Raw genomic sequence first — 26,135 nt, 5'->3', positions numbered from 1 at the left:
TTCCCCTAAATGATCTAATCTGTTTTCATTGGTCTAACTATAGAGACTGTTGATTCTCAAATCTACTACCATCTGTCCTAACTTCCTTCCCAAGCTTTAGGCTTGTGAGCGCTTTGCTGGGTATATCCATCTAGCATTCCAAAGAAATTTCAATTTAACACATTCAAAACTTGGTGGATATTATATTTTCATCAACTGTAGTTAACTTCTTTAGTATTAAATCTCAATTGATAGCCCTATCAGCTTCCTAGCCATTCAATCCAGAAACATGTGGGTCACCATTAATTCTTCCTTCTCCCTCCTCTTCCTGAATTCTGCATTGGATTTTCCACCAAATTCTGCTGCTTTTACCTTCTAAATTTTGTTTCGTTTTGGTTTGGTTTTTTTTTGTCAAGGCTATCCTCCCTTCTCTATTTGTATCATTACTGTCCTAGTAAATGTCCTCCTCATCTTTCAGTAGTCTCTTACCATCTCCCTGACTCTGGTCTTGCCTGTCTTAAATTTAACCTTCTCACTGCAGCCAGTATGAGTTATCTAAAAAGTAAGTCCAACTCTGATGTGTTCCTCCCCACTCTAAAAACTGATTATCTATGGAATAAAGCTCAATGCTCTTCACATGGCACGACCTGGCCCCATTCTACTTCTCCAGCCTCACTTGTTATGACTTGTTCCAGTTACTATTGCTGTGTAACAAGGTACCCTATAATTTAACAGCTTAAAATAGCCCTCTTATTATGCTTACAGATTCTACGGGTCAGGAATTCAGATAGGACCCAACAGGGACTGCTTTTCTCTGATCCACATTCTGGGGATTCAGTTGGGAAGACTCACTGGCTAAGTTGACGAGAAGGCTGGTGGCTAGAAACTTCTAAAGACTCATATCTGTTAGAATGACTCAAATCAGAGTGCCTACATGTGGTTTGATTGGTTTATGGCATGGAGGCCTCGTGGAGTTAGGTTTCTTAGAGTATGGTTCAGGGCTCTGAGTATGAATGGTCCATTGAACAAGGTGGAAGCTGCATGGCCTTTTATGGCACAGCTTTGTGCATCACACAGGATCACTTTAGCAGTTCTCTCTTTGTAAAAGCAATTGCAAGGTCTGGTATAATAAAGAATATATCTGGTCTTTGTCCCTGGTTCCTGGCACAGAGTTTCAAGAATCCTTGGAATTTTCTGAGGGATTAGAGTGTCTTTTGTTATTCATAATGACCCCTCTTCAACCATATCGGAATTTATGCAGTGAGGTAACTCATAGTGGGGCCTCTAGATAGCTTTAGCATGGGGGCTGATTGACAGCAAAACCAACCATGTGATGAGAGGGTTGGAAATTTCAGTCCCATCCCCTGACCTCTCTAGTCCCTCTTGGAGGGTAGAGGGACTAGAGAGCTTCTTGGTTGGTGAGCATATTGATGTACTGGGAGGGTGACATACTCTGATTTCATGGGACCAGAAGCTCCAGTGCTTGGGACCTTTGCCCCATGTACCTGTTCAACTGGCTGTTCATTTATATCCTTTATAATAAAATGGTAATTTAAATATAGCACTTCCTTGAGTTTTGTGAGTTGTTCTAGAAAATTATTGAAACTGTAGGGGATCAGGGGAACCCCTGAATTTGTAGCCAAGCCTATTGGTCAAAAGTATAGTAGTCTCTAGCACCTGTAGCTGGGGCCCAAAGTAGGGGCCGTCTCATAGCACTGAGCCTTTTAGCCTATGGGGTCTGTGCTATATCTGGGTAGTTGGTATCAGAATTCATTTGAATTTTAGGACACCTCATTGGTTTTAGAAAATTGATGTTGGAAAGTGCAACCCTATCCAGATTCACATTAGGGGACATAGACTCCCACCTTTTGATAAGACGAGTATGAATACTCCTCATATGTTTTTCCAGCTTTATTGACAAATTGTATTACAATTTATAAAGTGTACAATGTGATAATTTGATATACGTATATATTGTAAAAGAATTCCTACCATCACATTAATTAACACATATATCACCTCACATATTTATTCACTTTTTTTTTCTTTTGGTGAGAACACTTAAGTTCCACTCTCTTAGCAAATTTCAGTTATACAACACTGTGTTATCAACTCTAATCACAATGTTATACATTAGGTCCTCAGGTCTTATTCATTTTATAACTGAAAGTTTGTACCCTTTTACCACCTATCCCTCTTTCTCCTATTCCCCATCTCCTGGCAACCACCATTCTACTCTCTGTTTTTATGAGTTCAACTTTTTTTTTTCCAGGTTCTACACATACGTGATACCATGCAGTGTTCATTTTTCTGTTATGGGTTATTTCATGTAGCATAATGACCTTCAGATTCATCCAAATGGCAGGATTCCCTTCTTTTTCAAGGCTGAAGAGTATTCCTCTGTGTGTGTGTGTGTGTGTGTGTGTGTGTGTATCTATCACTTTTTCTGTATCCACTGATCTACTGACAAACTTATGTTGTTTCCATACCTTGGCTATTGTGAGTAATGCTGCAATGAACATTGGAGTACAACTCTCTAAGATAGTAATTTTGTTTCCTTTGGATATATATCCGGGATTGGGATTGCTGGATCTTGTGGTAGTTTTATTTTTAATTTGAGGAACCTTTATACTGTTTTCCATAGTGGCTGTACCAGTTTACATTTCCATCAACAGTGTACAAGCGTTCCCTTTTCTCTACATTCTCACCATGATTTCTCTCTTGTGTTTTTGATGATAGCCATCCTAAGAGGTATGAGGTGATACCATTTGTGGCTTTGATTTGCACTTCCCTGATATTAGTGATGTTAAGCACCTTTTTGTAGCTGTTGGTCATTTTCATGTCTTCCTTGGAAAAATGTCTATTCAGGTCCTTTGCCCATTTTTAAATTAGGTTATTTGTTTTTTCTTGCTGTTGAGTTGTGTGAGTTCCAGGTATATTTTGGATATTAACTGCTTATCAGATATGTGGTTTGCAATTTTTTATCCCATTTCATAGGTTGCTTTTTCATTTTGTTGATAATTTCCTTTGCTGTGCAGAAGCCTTTTAGTTTGTTGTAGTCTCACTTGTTTATTTTTGCTTTTGTTGCCTTTGCTTTTAAGGTCAAATCAAAATCATTGCTAAGACCAGTATCAAGGAGTATACCCATATGTTTTCTTCTAGTAGTTTTATGGTTTCAGGTCTTATGTTCAAGTCTAATACATTTTGAGCTGGTTTCTGTATATGGTGTGAGACAGTAGTCCAGTTTCATTCTTTTGTATGTGGCTATCTAGTTTTCTCAACACTGTTTATTGCAGAGACTATCCTTTCCCCATTGTATATTCTTGGCTCCTTTGTTGTAGATTAACTGACCATATGTGCATGGTTTATTTCTGGGCTGTCTATTCTGTTCTATTGATCTATGTGTCTGTTTTAATGCCAATACCATACTGTTTTGATTACTATCGCTCTGTAATATAGTTTGAAATCACAAAGCATGATAACCCCAGCTTTGTTCTTCTTTTCAAGGTTGCTTTGGCTATTTGGAGTCTCTTGTGGTTCCATACAAATTTTAGGAATGTTAGCTCTATTTCTGTGAAAAATGCCATTAAGAATTTGTTAGGGATTTCATTGCATCTGTAGATTGTTTTGGGTAGTATGGACATTTTAACAATATTAATTCTTCCAGTCCATGAGCATGGAATACCTTTCTACTTATTTGTGTCTTCTTCAGTTTCTTTCATCAGTGTCTTATAGTTTCCAGTGTACAGATCTTTTACCTCCTTGGTTAAATTTATTCCTAGGTCCTTTATTTATTTGATTGTAGATGTCATTTATTTCTGTAGAATATCTTTTCTATCCTTATTTACCTGGTTAATGGAGGACAAGGACTATGTCATCCCTCTTTATACTCCCAATAAAATTTAATAAGAGGCAAAAGTCAGTCATAATTTAGTTTCTATGTAGTTGGATATTTAGGACTTTGTGATTCAAATGCTGCAAATATCTCTAAGACATGTTAGCCGAGTGATCATAACTATATGGTATGCAAGTAACTACTGTCCCCTCCTCTGTCTGTGTAGATAGTTAACCAATCAGAACACTCTACCCACTTAGGTCCTAACTTGACCTCAGAATATTTTTCAACACAAATTTCAAAAAGATTTTCCCAACTTCTTTCCTCTTTTTAATCAGAAAATAATTTAAATTTTCTTAATGATCTGACTTTTATATCAATTGATGTACTGCTCTTAAATGTGGTATTGGAGGAAATAGAATTGGTAGGCAAAACAAAGAAGGAAACCATAATTGATTGGATATTTATTACATGCTACACCATTTACCTGCATCATCTTAAATTCTATCAACGGGTTTTTAACGTAAGTTTTGTCCCCATTATACAAATGAGGCGACTGGAATTCAGAGGATTAGAATCATTTGCCCAAAGTCACACAGCTGGCAAATATGATACAGGATTTAAACATGAGCAATTCTGTTTCAAGAGTTCCTCCATTTGTCTTTCTTTGGAACACCACCCTACTCAGTCACTGTGCTTCTGAATAAAACAACTATCTCCCCTGCTTCTCACATGACTGCCGGGCACTGGTGCCTTCCTCAGGGTGCATTAGTGACAGTGAGGTTATTAAGAAGCATGTGGTTCCTTTTCTACCCATCTAACTTCCTCCTCTGACTTAGTCCAAGTAAGGACTAATTTTCTAATTTTCACAGAGGCAAAAGTAGAAGTAAGTGGAACTAAGCTTTAATGCCATCTCCTGTCCTTTTCCTCTTCAGATCTCAATAAGTTAAGAGATGTAGGAATTTAATGGTTACTTTCTCATCCCTTCAGGTAATGGCTAGCAAGAAACTGTCCTATCAGTAGTAGCATTGACCATCCAGGCTCTGTTGCTTTAGGATTCTCCAAAGAGAGAGAAGGTCATTGGGCTTTTGCTTCATGAAGTTCCCTGGATGTTATTCTGACTCTCGTTGGAAGGGCCAGGAAGCAATGACTAGGCTTCCTTACTATATTAAATGTAATTAGAGATTTAGGAGCTGCACCACTCAGGCACAAATCCTTTAAAAATTATGTATTTAAATAAATATATGTTTATATATTTTATATTGGCTAAGCTAACCCTCCCATTTCAAAAACAGTATTGTCAGCTCAGCTCGCATTGCTCTATTATGATCAGTGGCACTGAGCAGCTTTATATTCAAGGCTCACGAGTTTCAATTACTTCAGGAGACAATCTGGTAACTGAAGATAGAAAGTCTCACTTCAGAGTGGCATTCACTAAGAATTTCATTCCATGGGGGATAGTCCAGAGGAATCTTACCAATATACTTTCCTTCTCCAAAATATGGGGTGCACATATAGTCAGTGTGTGTGCTTGTGTGTCTGTGTGTGTTTAGTGACTAAATATTAAAAAGTGCAGGCATTGTACATTTAGACACTCTCTGCTGTGATCATAGAGCATCTTATACAAATATCTATCAGAGCACTTAACTGACTCAGTTGTTACTCCCTATGTATCTACTCATTTTCTAGATCTTAAGCTTTTAAAGCATTTTTGAAGTAGTAGTATTAGTATTAGTAATAATAAGAACAACAACTTATTGAGAATGGATCATGTGCCAGATACTACCCCATCTATACCTATTCATATATTTTGTCCTTACAACTGACCCTTTGATGTAGATACTATAAGATCCCAGCCATTGAGGAAACTATGAGGATAGTGCTAATTCTAATGGACAGAAACTGGGATGGGCATAGAGGAGTATGCCTATGGGACATTGATTACCCTCCAGTTAAAAACACTCAGACCTAATTAGCTGTATATATAAGCCAAGGACTCAGGTGGCCAGGTCTAGAGCCAAGGTGTAAATAAAGAAGTAGCGTGTATATCTGAAAGAGTATGATCATTTGGGTCAGGCAAATCTGGTTTTAAGTTTTCTTTTGAAGGCTAGGAATAAAACCAATGTGTAAAAGTGGCAAATATTAGAAGCAACTTGTAGAATTGTTGCAAGAATTAGGATACGTGCCATTACTACTTGATGCTAATTATTAGCGGAATAAGAATTTTTTAAAGTTTCTAGGAATGAAGGTATAAGGGAACATGAGGCCAAGGACTCAGTTGTGTTATGGGGCTCTCCATGTGTGGAATAGTAGGAAGAAGAAGAGATGCCGATGCGGACAAAAGAGTAAAGAGGCAGAAAGAAAAGCAGAACAGGAATTTGTTCTGGGAATCTAATTCTTTGGTCAGGATTATCAAGATTGAGGAATAGGCAAACCAAGGTCATTGTGAAGAATGAAGTCACCTCTGAGAGGGAGGACCATTCTGATATAATTGGGACCACAAATACAAACTCAGAAATATTATTCTGATTCTTCCACAGACCCAATAAAATAGAGACCAGGATTCCTAGGAACCAGGGCTCAGCAAAGTTAACTGAAATATGAAGTTACATAAGGAGTAAATGGCAAAGAGAGAGCTCGGGCCTAGGTTTGTCTGGATTCACGTCCATAAGAATGGGGACTTCCAAAGCAAAAACCCACTAGTGAGAGATGTGAAAATGATGATTTTTTTCCCCCTTTTCTTTAAAAGTCATGCCCAGCCATTGAGGTCAGCAGCTATTATGGAACTAACATTTTGGTAAACCCCTAGTTAGATTCTTCTGCATCTTTAAAAAGCCATAGATTAAACAAGGAAGAGATGCTATAGATCAGTAAATTTACACGTTTTATAATTCCTGGGTCCTGCTCAGCTGCAGTGTTCAGTGAATGCAAGTGCAGTAAATACTTGGTCACAGATCCCATTTACATAACTATAGCCTGATAATGCAGGGAGTAAGAAAGTATCATTTTCTGTATCCTTTAGAATTACATGGAAATCAACAACATCTTTGTTTCTTTTTTTTATAAATTTGTTTATATATTTATTTATTTATTTTATTTTTGGCTACATTGGGTCTTCATTGCTGTGTGTGGACTCTCTCTAGCTGCATTGAGCTGGGGCTTCTCTTGTTGCGGAGCACGGGCTGAAGGCACGCGGGCTTTGGTAGTTGTAGCACGTGGGCTCAGTAGTTGTGGCTCGTGGGTTCTAGAGCACAGGCTCAGTAGTTGTGGCGCACAGGCTTAGTTGCTTCACGGCATGTGGGATCTTCCCAGATGAGGGCTTGAACCCGTGTCCCCTGCATTGGCAGGCAGACTCCTAACCACTGCACCACGAGTGAAGTCCCAGCAAGCTTTTCTTTTTTCCTCAACAGTGGTTATGTAAAACAAATATTTGTGATAATTTTAAAAAGCTTGTTTCAGTGCAAATATAAAGCAATTTATAAGACAAAGGAGACAAATAGCTAAATTAAGACAGTTGAATGATTATTACAATGTACACACACATGAGCTCAAAAAGTGTGGTTAAATTGCACACTGAAATCACAATAAAAGATAATTTTATTGCCAAATAATTAAATCTCTTTTTAAGTGGACTTTTTTTTTCTATACAAGCAAATTTAAAATCTTAGTAAATCTTTTTTTTTCCTCAGAAAAATATTTGCCAGATTAAGTCTTTATCCTCAGCATGCAGGGTTTTCATAATTGTTTGGCTATTTTTGTTTATCAAAATGTCCAGTAGAGGCCATGCCTGATTTTGCAGATCTATCATTTATATGCTGTGGGCAGACAGGTAAAAGAGTGAAGTCATGAACTTCTGCCGCTTACTGAATAAGAGTCATAGTTAACATTTACTGAGCATGTACTAAGTGTCAGGGACTCTGTGAATGCTTTAAGTGGATTGTCTACTTCAGTTAACTCAATGAATTAAATATGAGAGAACTGAAATGTAGAGAGACTAATCTAATTTCCCAGAATCAAATAATAAGGAAGTGGGTAGGCTGAGATTCAAAGCAGCTATAGAGTCTGTACTCCTAATCAAGGGGTTACATTCTTCATTTTCTTATCAAATTGAAGACTAATTGTCAGTCCAGGCCTTCACACCCACTGGTTGCTTGACTAATGTAAACTTAACATTGAAAAAAATCTGGTAGCTCTTAAATTTACATCTATGACATTTTTCCCTGATATATTTGGTTTTTCTAACAGTGGAAGATATTTGTTAATGAACTTATATTGTCAGTAACTGACAGCTTTGTAACAAGATGGTTTATTATTATTAACCATCATGGCAACAACAACAACATTAAAGAACGAGGCAGTAATACCTAATATGTACTGAGCATTTACAGTATGCCAAGAGTGATATTTAAAGAACATCTGTGGTTTCTGCTTTTTCTTTGGGCATTTGCTACTCCAACCAGCCCATATTTAAAATGCCGGGAGGAGCTTCAAGTGGCGGAAGAGTAAGACACAGAGATCACGTGATCTTCCTCCCCACAAATACATCAGAAATACATCTACATGTGGAACAACTCCTACAGAACACCTACTGAACGCTGGCAGAAGACCTCAGACTGTGACCAGTCTGGCATAGAACCTTCTTTTCTTCCTCCTCAACGTCTTCCATTCCATGTCCTCTAACCCACTGAACAAACGTGGAGCTCTGTGGCTCCTGATGTCACCTCTAGAGGTGGTCAAACAATTCCATTTCGAAAAGTCATTTCCAGAAGACATTTCTTTTCTACGGTTTTTTTAAAGAAACAAATGGGCATTTACAAGACATGTGACTTTAACTATCATACGTCGGCAACCTCTTCACATCTAGAAGGCCTATATGTAGCGAAAAGTTTTCGAAAGGTTGGGGGGAAAGTTGAGAGCAGCCTTTTCATATTATATACACAGGCCTTCTATAAACGGCCAGTAAATCTTCCCAAAGGGTGGCGGGCACTTCCTATTGGCCACATGTGGTACGTTATTCTACCATTTCTATCTTCCAACATCTAGGTCTTAGTAGAACGAAGACCAACCGCCCGATGACCCGCTAACGTTCCACCCGTCGTCGACCGCGGCTCCGCTCACCTTCCGGGCCCGTTAAGGCCTTTGTCGTTGTCCGGACGAGGTGAGGTCTTGTCCAGCTGGGACAGAGAGGTCACCTCAGGTCCCAGATCGCGCGGGCTCCAAGGCCTAAGGGTGGCTGAGCTGGCGTACATGTAGACCCTCCTTCCCGGGCCCTCGAGGCTCTAATGTCCCTCCGCAGCATTCCAGTGGCCGCCATTCTTCTCGCCCTGCCACGCCCGACGCCCAAAGGCGCCAGGTTCTCGGTGGCCTGCCGGAGGCTTCGCCTAACCCCTGCAGCGTGAGGTCAAGAGACCCGGCTGTAGGTGGGATCTGGGCTCCGAGGGGCCGCCGCCATTAGGTCGCGGAGGTGGGGGTGGGGGAGCAGTTCGTTGCTGCTTCCGGGCTCGGGCACTGCCCGTGGGCAGCTGCGGCGAGGGCTCTGGGGCTCGGCAAGACACAGCCTGAGCCTGTCCCGGGGGCTCCCCAGTTCACCTGACGACCGGAGGCCGGAGGGCCTGGAGGGCCCCAGACTAGAAGGCCGCGATCCCCTTCTCACCGCGTTCTCTGCCAGAACTGTGGCACAACTTTTTTGAGGGCAATTAAAACTTTATATCTAAATAGTCTTCACCCCAACAATCCCATTTCTAGATAACTATTCTATAGAAATTAATGACCAGGCTCACAAAAATGCATGTACAAGGATACTCATTGCAGCAATGCAAGTAACAAGAAAACTGGACATAATCTAAACATCCTTCAATAGGGTCATTATTAAACTGTGATACATTCATACTATGGAATATTATGCAGGAGTTTAAATGAATGGGGTAACCCTCTATGTACTGGGAAGGAAAGAAATCTAAGACATATCATGAAATGAAGGGATCAAGTTGCAAGGATGTTACTTATGTAAAAAGAAGATAGGAAAAAGCACACAAACCTATTTGGCTATCTGTAAATATGTATGTACTCACACGTATGGAAAAGAATCTGGAAGGATTAATACTAAACTCAAAGTAGTGGGTGGGGGATTAGGGCACAAGGAGGGTTTTCACTATACCTGTAATTTCATTGTTATATATTGAGAATATAATCATGTATTACTTATATAATAGAAAATAAGTTTAAAGTGTCTCTTACTGGTTTTAAAGAGGTCTTGCCAAACTTGATTTTTAAAATAAACACAGAATTTCAATCATTAGCTTGCTTTGGGATATGGAAAGGGAAATACCTTTTCTCACAGGTATTGACCTCAAAATTCTGAACCAAGAAGGATCTTATAATGCAGTTAGCTTTTTTTTTTTAACATCTTTATTGGAGTATAATTGCTTTACAATGGCGTGTTAGTTTCTGCTTTATAACAAAGTGAATCAGTTATACATATACATATGTTCCCATATCTTTTCCCTCTTGCGTCTCCCTCCCTCCCACCTTCCCTATCCCACCCCTCTAGGTGGTCACAAACCACCGAGCTGATCTCCCTGTGCTACGTGGCTGCTTCCCACTAGCTATCTATTTTACGTTTGGTAGTGTATATATGTTCATGCCACTCTGTCACTTTGTCACAGCTTACCCTTCCCCCTCCCCATATCCTCAAGTCCATTCTCTAGTAGGTCTGTGCCTTTATTCCCATCTTACCCCTAGGTTCTTCATGACTTTTTTTTTTTCTTGGATTCCATATATATGTGTTAGCATACAGTATTTCTTTTTCTCTTTCTGACTTACTTCACTCTGTATGACAGACTCTAGGTCCATCCACCTCACTACAAATAGCTCAATTTCGTTTCTTTTTATGGCTGAGTAATATTCCATTGTATATATTTGCCACACCTTCTTTAGCCGTTCATCTGTCAATGGACACTTAGATTGCTTCCATGTCCTGGCTATTGTAAATAGAGCTGCAATGAATATATTGGTACATGACTCTTTTTGAATTATGGTTTGCTCAGGTTATATGCCCAGTAGTGGGATTGCTGGGTTGTATCGTAGTTCTATTTGTAGTTTTTTATTTTTTGCGGTACGCGGCCCTCTCACTGTTGTGGCCTCTCCCGTTGCAGAGCACAGGCTCCGGAGGCACAGGCTCAGCGGGACATGAACCCGTGTCCCCTGCATCGGCAGGCAGACTCTCAACCACTGCGCCACCAGGGAAACCCCCCTATCTGTAGTTTGTGAAGGAACCTCCATACTGTTCTCCATAGTGGCTGTATCAACTTACATTCCCACCAACAATGCAAGTGTTCCCTTTTCTCCACACCCTCTCCAGCATTTATTGTTTCTAGATTTTTTGATGATGGCCATTCTGACCGGTATGAGATGATATCTCATTGTAGTTTTGATTTGCATTTCTCTAATGATTAATGATGTTGAGCATTCTTTCATGTGTTTGTTGGCAATCTGTATATCTTCTTTGGAGAAGTGTCTCTTTAGGTCTTCTGCCCATTTTTGGATTGGGTTGTTTGTTTTTTTGTTATTGAGCTGCATGAACTGCTTGTAAATTTTGGAGATTCATCCTTTGTCATTTGCTCCATTTGCAAATATTTTCTGCCATTCTGAGGGTTGTCTTTTGGTCTTGTTTATGGTTTCCTTTGCTGTGCAAAAGCTTTTAAGTTTCATGAGGTCCCATTTGTTTATTTTTGTTTTTATTTCCATTTCTCTAGGAGGTGGGTCAAAAAGGATCTTGCTGTGATTTATGTCATAGAGTGTTCTGCCTACACATTGAAGTATAAAAACCATGTGATCATCTCAATAGATGCAGAGAAAGCTTTCAACAAAATTCAACACCCATTTATGATAAAAACCCTGCAGAAAGTAGGCATAGAGGGAACTATCCTCAACATAATAAAGGCCATATATGACAAACCCACAGCCAACATTGTCCTCAATGGTGAAAAACTGAAACCATTTCCTCTAAGATAAGGAACAAGACAAGGTTGCCTACTCTCACCACTATTACATGCTAGAGTTACAGGCCCAAGAATGAAACAGCCCAAGTATCTCAGTTCTCAGGGGAATTACAAATATATGGAAATAAGTATGTAAGTATAATAAATAGATAGATATAATTTCAAGCATTGCTAAGTACTTTGGAGAGAAAGAAAGCAGGGAAAGGAGAGTAAATCAGTCCCAGAAAGGCCTATTGTTTGCATTATATATATAGTTAAATCAATAAAACAAACAAACAAACCCTGAGCCCTCTCAATTTCCTAGAAGTTACAGAGGCTGAGAGAAGGATAATTGTCAATAATACAGAATCAAGAATGAATGTGAAATTCAGAAGATTGCCTTAGACCAGAACCCTGGTCAGAAGTTAGACATGGATCATTCTTAAATGTTCATTCACGCCTGGTTTTGATATTTTCATGGTGTGAGAAAGTTTTAGATCTGGCTTTGACTCTGATTCCCCATATTTTTAAAATTTTTTCTTCAGTCAAAATGGATATTTGGAGTTCTACAGATTAATGTATTTTATTTCAGTTATTCAGTTATTGCTTATTTGAAGCTCCTTTTTGGGTAATTTTCTGGTGACTGACTCATTCTCAGTCTAAAGTTTACTTCTAGGCTGAACTTACTGTTGTTATTTTTAACATTTCTACTATCCTGTCATCCAAACAACTTCACAGAAAGAAACCCTATTAATTTGAAATACATACTGTTTGGTTACGCCCTGTCCTACCATGATATTCAAACTCCAACCAGTCTGATATGGGCATCAGCTAATCAGAGAAGACAGTGCCATATAGAGTTGAGGATCAGCCCCATCTCTTTGCTGTACTTACTGAATCCTTGTCAACGTTCAAAGTTATAGTTAGTATATATGAGTTCCACTTTTGTGTAGCTTTTTTCATATACCATCATTTCCTGTGACGTTTGTATATCATTTATGGTATATACATACAGTTTTGTTACGCCATATGGGGAGGTAGAGTTTTTTCCTACCTTGGAAGGTATGAAAAGGGTTAGCATACATGTCGTTGGACATATTGATTTGTTTTTTTTCTTTTTGGATCATTTGCATGGAAATATGAAACCAGTACTTAGAGGTGAGAAAACAATCTTAGCACCATCTGTTGACCCTTCCCCCTAGCATGTATTCTGACAATCACTGCGATTCCTTCTAAAATGGTGAGTTTCAAATTGAGGTCAGGGTCTTTGAAGCATGCTCAGGGCTCCAAGAGTTCTTTGTGGGAATTGAAGTCTTTTGTGTTTTTGTTTTAGTGATCTTATACAAATGTGTGTGACTATATTCTGTATAATATGAACCACCTTAATAACTGAGTTGCAGAGTTTCCAGGTAGTAATATTTTAATTCTCATAAGCTATGAATAAAGAATTAATTTTTGAGCTGGAATTAAGCTATGAGATGGAACTAATATAAATATGTGACCAAGAGACACTGTGAGTGAAAAGCAGAACGTTTAAATGCAGAACTCAGTGGAAATAGCTTCTTCACAAGGCAACATAGCCTGTGCTCAGATCCCCAAGGCTTCTGAAGGATGTACCACTGTTAATATCACGTGCAAGGAAGGGGATACTTCCAGGCAAGAGAAACCTACCTTTGACATCTTATACAGTTTCTTCTGTACTGGCTCTCTCTACCACTCCCTCACTCCACTCTTGGGTCACTGGCTATGTGCCTTCCTGCTTATCAGATTTAAGAAACGGGTGCAAAACACCACCCCCTCCTCCCCGCACTATGTTCCTAGTCTGTATTGTGAGACCAGTTGAAGCAAAGGGGTTAACATTCCTCGGGCAGACCCAGGGGTCAGGCTTGACTGTGAATCGTTTCTGCTCCCTTCATTCTGCATTCTGGAGAAGTATTTGGCTGGATCTCTCAGTTTCCTAATTTATTCTTTAACTGTCATTTCTGCTGCTCATATACTGAGTTTTTTTTTATTATTGCTAACACTTTTCATTTGTATATTCTTGATTAATGGAGGCACTATCTGCCTACATCTGTCTGAGGGTAATAATTGTGCTATCCTAAGATCCTCTTGTGCTTTGTTAACTCTGATTCATTGGCTATAAGCTCTTATGTTTGTTTTTGTTTTCTGTCCTTAATGGAGTTGGCTTTATCACATTGTTTGGTCATTCCTGAGTGTAATTCATCTTTGTAGTTGAGATTCTACTGCGTTTCTTTCCCAGCTTTAGGGGAGAAGTGAAATGAGCTGTTGGGGCTTATTACTCCCAATGGGTTCCCCTGAGAATAAGGCAGAGGTGGGAGGTGCCTTCTTGTGGCTAGTCAGGGAGTGCATACCTTTCTTTCAGGGTTCTGGGACCTTGCCCCCTTTCTAACACCAATTGCTCCTGCCTAGAGGAAGACACCTTTTGCTGTCTTGATCAAGGAGGGAAGATGTGGGGTTGATGTGTGCTGTCGGCTGCTCCTACCGCACTATTCCAACTGATCACCCTGTAGGCAGCTCTGGGACGTTTCTGGTAGGGGAGCTGCTCCCACACATTGAGCTAAGGTTGTGATTTTTAAGTTATATCTTTTCTGTCATTCTTAGGGATTTTGGTGGAAGTTGAAGGGGTGGAGACTTGACATGTTTCAATCTGCCAACTTGAAATAGCACAACTTCTTTGGAAACAATTTTGTATCCCTATTACATCCTAGACAAACTCAGGCAGATATGTATCAGGATACAAATATAAGAATGTTCAAAGCAGTATTGTTTTTAATAAATAAAAACTAGAAAAAATCTCAGTATATACCAACCGTTGAATAAATAAAGTGTGATATAATCATAATTAGAAGTCATAGACTTCATTAGACACATAATGCAAGCCACATAAGTAATCTTAAATTTTCTGGTAGCCACTTAAAAATAAAGTAAAATGAAACAGATGAAATAAATGTTAATATCTTTTACTTAACCTTTATATCCCAAATATCATTTTAACCTGTAATCATTATATACATTATTAATAATATATTCTATGGTTTTTTCATACTAAGGATTTAAAAATATCCAAAGTATTATCATATTTACATTTAATCAATATAAAAATTAATGAGAGAATCTACATTTTTTTTCCATACTAACTCTTTGAAATCACAATTTGGTTGCTAAATTTTATTACAAATACTTGATCAATACTTAGATTGCATAAAATTTACAGTCAAAAAAGTAGTATCACATATGCAGATTGTTGCTAACATAAACATTTTCCGATAATTACATTGCATATCTGTTTTTTAAATTTTAATTTTAAAATAATTGAAATTAAATTAAAAATTCAACTCCTTAGTGTCATTAGCCACTTTCAAATACTCAGAAGCCTCATGTAGTTGGACATGCAACACTACATACTACAGGCAAAACGAAAATAATTTTACAAAATAATGTTGAATGAAAGAAGCAATGTGGAAAACAATACATATAATATGATTCCACTTATATAAAGTTCAAGAAGAAGGAAGACTAAACTATGTTGTTTATGGCTGATAGAGAAAAGGCAAAAGTAAATTTAAAAAGCAAGGAAATTATTCTTAAAGTTAAGATAGTGGTCCCCTCTAGGAAGTAAGAGAGAGGGTTGTGATTGGAAAAGGGCACATGGGGGGCTTCTGGGATGCTGGCAGGATTCTTTCTTGACATGAATGGTGTTACGTGGGGATCTGTATTGTAATTATTTAACAGTTGAACAGTTGTTCAATTGAATTATTGAACAGTTATGTATATTTTATTCGCATTTAATTTTCAAAAATTTGTTATGGGGGAAAAAAATCAGATGGCTTCATTTGCCCTGATACAGTTGTGTGGGTGACTTCCCAATAAGGTTTGGGGAAAGAGAGGAGGGAAGAGCAGCTCTGCAACGTTGGTGCCACCCAGAGCTGGGTTCTAACAGAGACTTCGTGGTCTAGAGAGTAGGCTTTAACTATATGATTTGGTGGGAAGAGTGGGTGGTGTGTGTGTGTGTGTGTGTGTGTGTGTGTGTGTGTGTGTGTGAGACGTGAAAAGAAGGTTTAAATGGAAACAGAGCAGAAATCACCATCCCTAAATCAAATAAGAATTAGTTTGTTTAGGTGACACCATTACCCAGCTTTCCTCCACATATAGGAGTTAGTCCTATGTAGTATATAGTTGTAGTTATTTTGCATTTTGATCCAGAAATAACCTTTTCATTTTTCAGAATTCTCAGTGAAAATGATTTGACTGAATTACATAAGGACTCATTTGAAGGCTTGCTATCCCTCCGATATTTGTAAGTTAATCGTATTTATTTATGAGTTCTTACCTATAAAGTAGATTATCTATAAAGTAATTAAGGGGTTCAAGTTACATAATCTCTTCAATTTCTTCTAGCAGCACAATTCTACAATCCTGTGAGTCTGTGTAGGGCCCCAGCCCATCACTGGCACTAAATATCTCCTATTCATTTTTAATTTTTTAATTATACAGACAATACAGAAAAATACACTTTAGTTGTAGAGGAAAAGTGGTAATGATGTCTGAGCAATTATAGGCTCCCATATGAACTTTGTTATATAAGTGTTCATATAGTCTCCATCTGTATTTACATTTTGTTTATGACCTATGGATCAAATCTGGCCCATAGTCCGTTTTTATACAGCCCATATGTTAAAACTGATTTTTAAAGGGCTGTAAATGAGAAAAAAAAAGAAACGAAGAAAAATACGTGACAGAGACTGTATGTGGCCTGCAAAGCCTAAAATATTTACTTATCTGGCCTTTACGGAAAAGGTTTGAAAAAGTTGGTTTAGTGAAATGAGAGGAATTAAAGTTAACCTCAAATTGTCACCTACAAGACAAAATATAGAACACTTAGATTAATATGAATGCCCTTAACTCCTAACTTTGATAATTTAATCTAAATTAAATTAACATTTAAATATTAAATATTTAAGCAGATGAATTATGTAAACTGTATTGCCAAGGGACTTTCCTGGTGGTGTAGTGGTTAAGACTTTGCCTTCCAATGCAGGGGGTGTGGGTTCGATCCCTGGTCAGGGAGCTAAGGTCCCACATGCCTCATGGCCAAAAATGAAAACATAAAAATAAAGAAGCAATATTGTAATAAATTCAATAAAGACTTTAAAAATGGTCCACATTAAAAAAAATCAGTATTGTCAAGAACACATTAAGTTACCAAAATAACAAACACTTGTTAAGGATTTTAATGCAGGAAGTGTGATATTAATATTAAGAATGTTTAAGATGATGGTTAAGTGGTATATTTAGAAATGCTCACACTAAATAAGCATCTCAGAAATGCCCCTAACAAAAATCTCTCCAGCCTTTTTATTTCTGTTTTTTGTGTTTGTTTGTTTTGTTTTTTGGGCACGCCACACAACTTGTGGGGTCTTATTTCCCTGACCAGGCATTGAACCCAGATCCCCAGCAGTGGAAGTGCCGAGTCCTAACCTCTGGATCACCAGGGAATTCCCTCTCCAGCTTCCTTATCAAAGAGGAAATGCTTGCCTAGTATTTCTTTTAATTTAGGGATAAACAGATAACTGTGTTTTTTGCTATAAAACCTCAGTTTTTGTCCTTTGTCCATGGCATCCAAAGTTGTGTATGTCATTAATCTTTATTAAGCGAATGAATGATCGTCTTTAGCAAATAGATTCTTCTTGCAAATATAAAAGGCTTAAGGGAAATGGGTATAAAGAGCCTCACATGACCCTAAAAATAGTTCGTTTAATTATCAAACCTTCCAAGCCTTAAGGGGCAGTCACCTTTATATTAGTCTCTTCTCTGCCATCTGGGCTCCAAACCTTAGAAACACAGTTTGGAGAAGAACAAATAAAATAACTGCTCAGTGGACTAAGCCCTTCATTACTTCTACTATGAAATACTTTATAATCTGATTATTTCATGTTAGCATAAGTATTCTCATTCTTAAAAAAAATGCCAATCAATAAAAAAGCGAAGAAAGAATATGCTAATACGCACTATGCCTAGTGTTGTAAACATTAAGATGGGTAAGACAGGACTCCTTTTAGCAACTCATGATCTCACAGGGAAAAAAACATATAATAAGCTCAAACCATAATCACAAAATGCTATGGAGGCACAATGAAGTAATAAAACTACATTTCTTTTAAAACAGTCATTTCCTCCTTCTCTCCACTCCCCAGCTATTTGTTGATTTTACAAATATTTGAGTTTGCTTTATGTCCACGCATTGGCTTTAAGCACGATATACAATTCACATAAGCAGGATCTAGTCCATACTTTGAAGGAGTTTATGCTCAGAGGACATGGGTTGCAAAAATAGCTATATTTAAAGAAAGAAATGAATATATGCAATGAGTACTATAAGTTGGTACTGGAGCACAAAATAGGGAAAAAATTCTTCAAATTGGACCAGGGAATATATTACTAGAGCAATGCTGTTTAAACGGGACCTTGAAGGGCCATTTGGTATCAATGACAGACATCTTGGGAAGAATAAGCTTGCAAAAGGAAAGTGGGAGAAAGACAAAGCACAGGAGAAATACTCTGAGTACCTGTAGAGTACAAGTGGGAAGAGTAGAAGATTAGAGCCAGATCATCTAGAGTTTTGGAGGCCAAGCCAAGAATAACATGCCAAGCACCATGTTACCACAGCAGTGCTTTAGGACAACCTTTAGCCTGCAACAGAACTAGCCACTTGGAGGGCTTGTGAAAACACAAGCTCCACCCCCGTAGTTACTGATTCAAGAGGTCCAGAGTAGGGCTGAGTATTTGTATCTTCAATAATTCACAAGTGATGCTGGTATTTGAGAACCACTTACAGAGTGTTAATCTGGCGATCACGTGTAGGATGGCTTAGAAAGGGAGAGGGTAGAGATGGAAATATCAGTCAGAAGACAGTTATACCCATCCAGGTGAAATGAGAGACTAAGCTGGAATCAATGGAAATAAGATAGTCAGCTATAGTCAAGAGTAGGTATTTTCGAATAAAAGTCCATATGATAGAAAGTGTAATACTGAATTAAATTTACATATTAATGATAGGAGTAACTTCCTTTCAAGTTGTGTGAAAGGGTATCTTTTATTTCTTTTGGTAATGAATTGGGCTAGAAAAACAGAACTATACTGGGAAGTGTGTAAATATAAGAATATTCCTTTTAATATTAGAAATTATAATGATATATAGAGATAAAATCTTTGAGTTCATAATCTAGAATTTGATCAGACCACAAAAGGTGGAATCTAATCAATGCTTCTGCTCTCAGGAAAGGTTACCTCCAAAATCTATTGATCTATAGTTGTATATTTAATTTATGAAGATCCTGAAGGTGAGACTCTTAAGAGAGGTGAAGGCAGGGTTAGGGGCTCTGGAAGATTCAAATAGTAATTCTTAAGGTTTGGAGTTTAGACCAAAGCTTCTTATTTATTATTATCATTCTAACCTCTACTAGTTATTCCTACTAATTAGATATCTAATAGCTAATTGAGGCAATATTTTCCTTTTACATTTCCTAGAAATTTTTCCTGCAATAAAATACCGTCTATTGTACAACGTACATTTGAACCACTACCTTTTCTGCAGTTTATGTAAGTTACAAATATAACTTCATTATATTTGAAATTTTTATAAAGTTTAATTATTTATAAAATTAATTTGTTACTCATTTTGATTAAAATTGCTGCTAAAATTTTGTAGCAAATCCTTTTTGTCTCTAGCAAAGGTTAGTGTGAGAAATATTACACAGATCAGAGTGAATAATTATAGAGCAGTGGTTCTCAACCAGGGTGATTTGGCACATAGGTGACATTTGGTAGTGTCTGGAGACATTTTTGCTTGTCAGAACTGTATATGCTACTGGCATCTAGTGGACAGAGGCCAGAGATACTACAAACATCCAACAGTGTACAGGAAAGCCTCCGACAGCAAAGAATTATCCAGCCCAAAATGTTAATAGTGCTGCCTTTCTAGAGATATAAGGATCACTTAACACAAGTATTTAATGAGCATTTACTAGTTTGTATCTAATGCACCCCATATATAATCATGAAAGTATAAATCATAATGTCTTCCACAGTGAGACTACTTTAGTGTATGGAGGGAGTACTGATGTTATGTTTCATCATATATAAATTAGAATATTTGCCAAAGGAAAAATATTCTGAAAGAATACATATTTTTCTTCTTCTTTTGCTGGTGTCTTTTTTTGTAGAAATCTTGGTTGCAATTTACTCACAGAACTTAGATTTGGAAAGTTCTGGCATGGAATGCTGGTATTATACAAGTTGTAAGTGAAATAGAAGATGAATGCATGTAAAAAACACTGTGTGAAAAAATCATGCAGTTATTGGTTAGCTGGTGTAAGCTCAGTATGAATTCTGGAAAGTATGTCTTGAGAGCAATTTATTTTCCTTTAAAATTAGGAAACTAAGGTACAAAGAGGCCAAGAGACTTGTTTAACTCATATATATGAAACACCCTGCTTTCCATAGTACTGATCTTTGGTACAGGCAATAAAAGGCACCAAGCAAAAACACTCAAATTAGCATTGTCATGGAATCCAACTGATGCCTCTCCAATATGCGAATGGTCGATGAAGTTCCACTTTTGAATTTAACTTTGATTCCTGCTCATTTGCAAAATTCCTAACTGCTTAAAATGTATGCAACACAGAGCTGCAAAGAACTAACTATAGCACCGAATTCTTCAGGGAGCAAAAGGTGTGGGTGCTTCTCCAACCATTATTAGCTCTTTTAAATGGTAAAGCAGAAAGAATTCCTGAACACCCACCACAGGCTCTCTCCAGCCACCCAGAACATTATTTTTCAAAAAGCATATATCTCTGAAGTGAATTATCTGTGGTCAATAGGCACGTTTGTAGTATGGGAAAAGACATTGTGTTCAGCTATAGTGTGAAAAATATGAAGAAAATACATTGCTGTAGCCTAATTCAATATACTTTCTTTGCTGCCTACTCTTCAATAAGAAGTGTGGGTTTTACACCCCTTCATTTCAAAAATTCTGTGATTTCTCTTGACACAGGGAAATTGATAGTGGGTACTTTCAATGGCCCGAAGTTGATTTTAGACTCAAGGAAAAGAGCTCTTCTACACCTGACTTTGGAAAAGACTCTCTTACCTGTCTTGTGGGTCAGAAATCCAGTTTCACACAGTTCACACATTTTGGGTTAATGAAGGTGTTGAGGCTGTGTCTGGAGGTGGATTAGCAATTCCTGCAGATGCCTATCTTTAGCTCCCTCCTTCCTTTCCCTTGTTACTTTGCTGATACCTACCTTGGGGAGAGAGTACCAAGGGTCAGTTTTTCTTTTGGCAGCACACAGGGGAGCAGGCTGATGGGGTCCCTTCACCAGGAGGTTTTAGTAGCGTCAATATAACGTCATAACCTCACCACCTATAACATCAAGACTTCCTTATAAGAATCAGTTTCACTATAGTTATGTAGGCAACACGGGAAAATACATTGTGGAAATAAAAAAATCAATCAATCAATCACAGTTTAAAAATTAATGAAATCATTCAGAAAACATTCACTGAGTGCCATGCCCACTGTGTGTCAGCACTGTCCTAAGTGCTGCGGATACAAACATGCATACTCCAGGGACTTTGTCCCCAAGAAGCTTTCATACTGGGAGGCGAAAGATGGATGTTGATGGGAAAACGTATATGAGAGCCATTCTAGCATCTATGCAGTGGGGTAACAAGGTGAGGGAGGGGGGTGGTGAAGTAGAAAATGGGTGGTATTTTAGAAAAGATTTGTAATGGAAGAGGCAGGAACTTGTTCCTTTTGAATTTGTGTTCCTCTTAAATGACAGAAAAAGTTAGTGAAAGAATCAGACCTATCTGGTGTTGGAAATAAATTAGTACTGTACTCCTAAAACTCGTTCACAGTTACTTTCAAAAGATTGTCACAGTATAGTAAGTCTTTGTTTTGGGCTAACTCTTTCTAATAGGCAAAGGTAATTTGCTTCAGAAAATATTTGCCATAGTGATATATAAACTTTATTGCATCTCTTTCCAAAGGGAAGCCACCAAAGGAAGATGCCACACTCGAGTTAAGTCATTTTACTACCTATTATGACATATTACTGGGGTGTTTATAAGTTGCCTGTATTAAATAAGTTTGAAAAAGGGCCCCAGATGAGGTGGATTTATCATGAATACAATGAGGCTTAGGCTTCAGGGCTCCTCACTTGCATAGGTTCCTTCCAAGATATTGAGCGGGGCCCTAGCAATTTTTGTATTCATAACTTTGCATGTTTTTATTAGATAGGATTTCCCAAAGTAGATGAGCTTCAGGCCTCACAAAACCTTGATTCATCACCAGTTTTCAGGTAATTATAAGTCTGTAGGTTTCTAGAATCAAGCCTCTATGGTATTGACAAACATCAGGTGAAGTAGTTAGCAGTATAGTAGTCTATTTTAAATCCGAAATCTACCTCAAAGATGAGCCAAGAGCTTATTAATTAATAAAGTACCACTTTTTGAATGGTGGTAGTAATCATATCTCTTTCTGATAAAATCAGGAATGAAATATATTATGGAAAACCAGCAGTGGTTGATAATCCTAAATGTTAACTTTACTTTTTTTTCTGACTATAAATTGTTTCTCCTTCATTCACCTATGCAGGTCCCGACTGATGACTTATTTTTTAAAATTCTTTTAGTCACTTCATTGGTTCTAACAATACAAGCTCCATGATTTTAGAAACTGAAGGACTCTACAATGTAGAAAGGCTATATAACTTAACCAGACAGAGCACATTCACATGCTTCCTTTTCTTTGGTACATCAATATTGTACCTAGAACATAAGCACTAAGAGAGAATAAGAGGAAAATCAAAGCCTTATCCCTATTAAATTATTTACCCCGTTGTTGAGAATATCAATGAGGGAGGTGTGGCCACACTATGAAGGCAAATTGAGCTGCGGTCACAGAGCCGCCCTAATGCTCCCCCCAACAACTAGTATTGGTTTCCTTTAGATAGCTATGTACACACAAAAGCTTACACACTTCAGGGTGCTGTCATCACTTTTTGCTATGTACTAGAATCCTGGCAGCTTCTCAGATTTAGAAAGGCATAAACATTAAAAACAAAAATAACTTGGGTCTGCCCTTTGCCGTGATTCAGGGTGGCTGTTTTATTTGTAATAGTTCAAAATTTTGAGATTGTCACACCTAGAAACTACCATACTTTTCTTCTCCCAACTGCATCTTATTCTTCCCACCTGTAGTATTTTCTCCCATTGTATATGTTTATTCACTTTCCTGATAGTGTCCTTTGAAGGACAAACTTTTGCAGTTTTTATAAAATCCCATTCATCTATATTTCCATTGGTTGTTTGTGCTTCTGGTATCATATCTAAGAAACTATTGTGTAATTCAAGGTCATAAAGATTTACTCCTGTGTTTTCTTCTAAGAGTTTTATAGCTTTAGCTCTTACATTTGGATATTTGATCCATTTTCAGTTGATTTTCACATATGGTGTGAAGTGTAGGAGTCCAGCTTCATTATTTTGTGTGTGGATGTACTGTTGTCCCAGCATTATTTGAAAAGACTGTTCTTTCCACATTGAATTGTTTTGGCACGCTTGTTGAAAATCAATAGACCATACATATGAGAGTTTATTTCTATACTGCCAATTGTGTTCCATTGATTTACATGTCTGTTCTTATTCCAGTACCACACTGTGATTGCAGTAGTTTTGAACTGAGTTTTGAAACCAGGATGTTTGAGTCCTCCCACTTGTTCTTTACCAACATTGTTTTGGTTATTCTGTTTCCTTGAATTGCCATATGAATTTTAGAATTAGCTTGGCAGTTTCTGTAAAGAAGTCAGCTGGGATTTTGATAGGAATTGCAATGGAACCATAGGTCGATTTGGGAAATAGTGACATTTTAATAAGGTTATCTTCCAGTCCATGAATCCAGTATGCCTTTATATTTATTTAGATCTTCTTCAATTTCTTTCAACAGTTTTGTACATTTCAGAGTGAATCTTGCCCTTACTTGGTTAAATTTTACCCTAAGTATTTTACTTGTTTTGATGCTGTTACACATGGAATTGTTTTCTTAATTTCATTTTTGGATTACTCATTGCTGGTGTGTAGAAATAATATTGATCTTATATCCTACAACCTTGCTGAACTCATTTATGAATGCTAACAGTTATTTTCCTAGATTCCCAGGAATATGTCTTGTGGTCTTCCAGTTTCCCAGGAATACATTGGAACATTTCAAAGTCTCCATGGACATCTCATTCCTCAGCTTTTCTCTTTAAGCTTCTCGGTTGGGCTGTTTTTTGCCCCAAACTGTTATCCATTGCCTCATGCAACCGCCATGTTAAAATATTTGCTTGAAAATGTTTTCCAGAAATGCCACCTGAGGAGCGGCTTTTCTCACCAGACAGCTCTCCATCAGGTCAAAGGAAAGCCTTGCAAGTGAGGTCTTCCAGGGGACCACCAGACATGTAAAACAATGACAGTTCTTTGGGAATGAGGCTTTGAAAGCCCTCCCAGTCCATGCTGCTCCTTCTGGTACCAGGGATGTGGGCTGTTTTTCCAAGGCTACCACTGGTATGGAGAGCAAAGGTCAAGAACAAGTTAAAGCAACACAGATCTCATTGTTTTTACCGAAATTAATTTGTTTTCCTTGAAGAAATTTCTCCCCCATGTGCTGCAAGCCTGTTGGTTAAATTTCCAGAGTTCAGAAGTTGATTCTGATTTTTGCCAGTTTTGTTGTTGTTTTTGTTGTTATTGGTATTGTGGCTTCTATGGAGGGATGAATTTTCTGATGTCTTTCCTCCATCATTTTTACTGATTTTAGTGCAATATTTTTTAAAATCTCTAAAGTCTCAATGACCATAGGCTAATTAAATATTTATGATGGGAGATGATTAAGGAAAAAATAAATTAAAGGAGAAATAATAAATAAAAAGAGAAAATATAATTCTCATAGAGGCTTTCCCAGATGGGTAGATGAAGTTTGAAATGGTATTTATATATTTAGTGCTCTCAAAGTTAAGGTTCAAGTAACAGATGTATTAACACCCCCCCCCTTTTTTTTCATTCAGGTTAAACACAGGCTTTAGCGTCAGAACTGAGTTCAAATTCCAGCTCTGCTTCTTACTAGCTTGATGACTTAGGACAAGTTATGTAACTTCTCTGTGCCTCAGTTTCCTCATTTGTTCAATGGGGTAATATATCTATCACATAAGGTTACTGTGAGGATTAACTGTTAAATGCTGATCACAGATGCCTGGCAACCCAAAATATATTAGTTTTGATAATTATCTTTATAATATTGTGCACAAATATGCTAATAATTCTTGAGTAATGTTAACCTAAAGTCAGATATTCTTTTCTTTCTTCCTGTTTCTGTTTTCTTTTCCCCCCCGTATTTGTTGTAAAGAACTACGAAGAAAAAAAAAAGAAAGAAAGAAAGAACTAAGAAGAAAATGTATTCCAGCATTTTGGAATACAATTTTGTTCCCCAAAATTAATTTGTTTAATTTATTGATATATAAACAAAATGTTATTTATTTATTCAGCAAACATTTATTAAATACCTGGTAAATATTAGCCACTATGTCAGGCACAGGAATAATAATGAGAATAATGTGTGGTCCCTGCTTTCAAGTTGCTGACAATCTAGGAGACTGACAAGTAAACAGGTGATTACATACACAGTAACAAAGGGTATGGTACAAGGATACACGTGGAACTATGTGATGGGAGTATGGCTTTTACCAGTTCCTCCTGGATTTATCTCTGCTTCTTTGGCTCCAGAACCAAGGAATTAGTCCTATTTTTGTCTTTAACTGGGTAGTTTAAATCATGAAATTTAAAAAAATTTGTAGGGATGAAAGAAAAACCCCTTGAATTATGGAGGACACTAGAAATAGTACTTTTTTACAGAGCAAGAGCTTCCTACCAGCAGTCACTTCGAGGGTTTTGAACCTGAAACGTTCTTTGGCATATTTTTTCTTTGCTAGCCACTTTTTTTCTAATTTTTGTTTGTTTGTTTCTCTTTTCCACTTTATCATCTGGAGACCTGGGTCCTTCCCAATGAAAGGGTGTTTTACAGATTCTAAGGGTGATTTAGAGGTAAAGACAGAAAATGATTTTTTTAACCTTCAAGTTCCATACCAAAATAAATGAATATAAGCTTTCATGGAAGTAAATGAAAATGCAGATAATTTTAATTCCATTCCATTTTTCAGAATTCTCAATCGTAATCCTTTGACCACAGTTGAAGATTCTTATCTTTTTAAATTGCCAGCATTAAAATATTT

At 37.5% G+C, this 26,135-nt stretch overlaps 1 pseudogene across 1 annotated transcript in view; it reads left to right on the top strand.

Moving 5' to 3' along the window:
* The window catches only part of LOC149743808 (leucine-rich repeat-containing protein 37A3-like), a 72,586-nt pseudogene that overhangs the window by 11,697 nt on the left and 34,754 nt on the right, over nt 1–26,135 (top strand). Inside the window, exon 1 of the transcript XR_016391764.1 lies at nt 1–26,135. This exon is cut by the window's left edge and continues 11,697 nt beyond it. The product of XR_016391764.1 is annotated as a leucine-rich repeat-containing protein 37A3-like (transcript).

Source organism: Delphinapterus leucas, unplaced genomic scaffold (assembly GCF_059928025.1).
Source record: "Delphinapterus leucas isolate spDelLeu-1000000601 "Yukka" unplaced genomic scaffold, BTC_Dleu_Yukka2 spDelLeu_asBTCV2_sq74, whole genome shotgun sequence".
In the NCBI taxonomy this organism is placed as follows: domain Eukaryota; kingdom Metazoa; phylum Chordata; class Mammalia; order Artiodactyla; family Monodontidae; genus Delphinapterus; species Delphinapterus leucas.
Note: the sequence above shows the minus strand (reverse complement) of the source record. Positions and strands in the feature narration are given on the sequence as shown.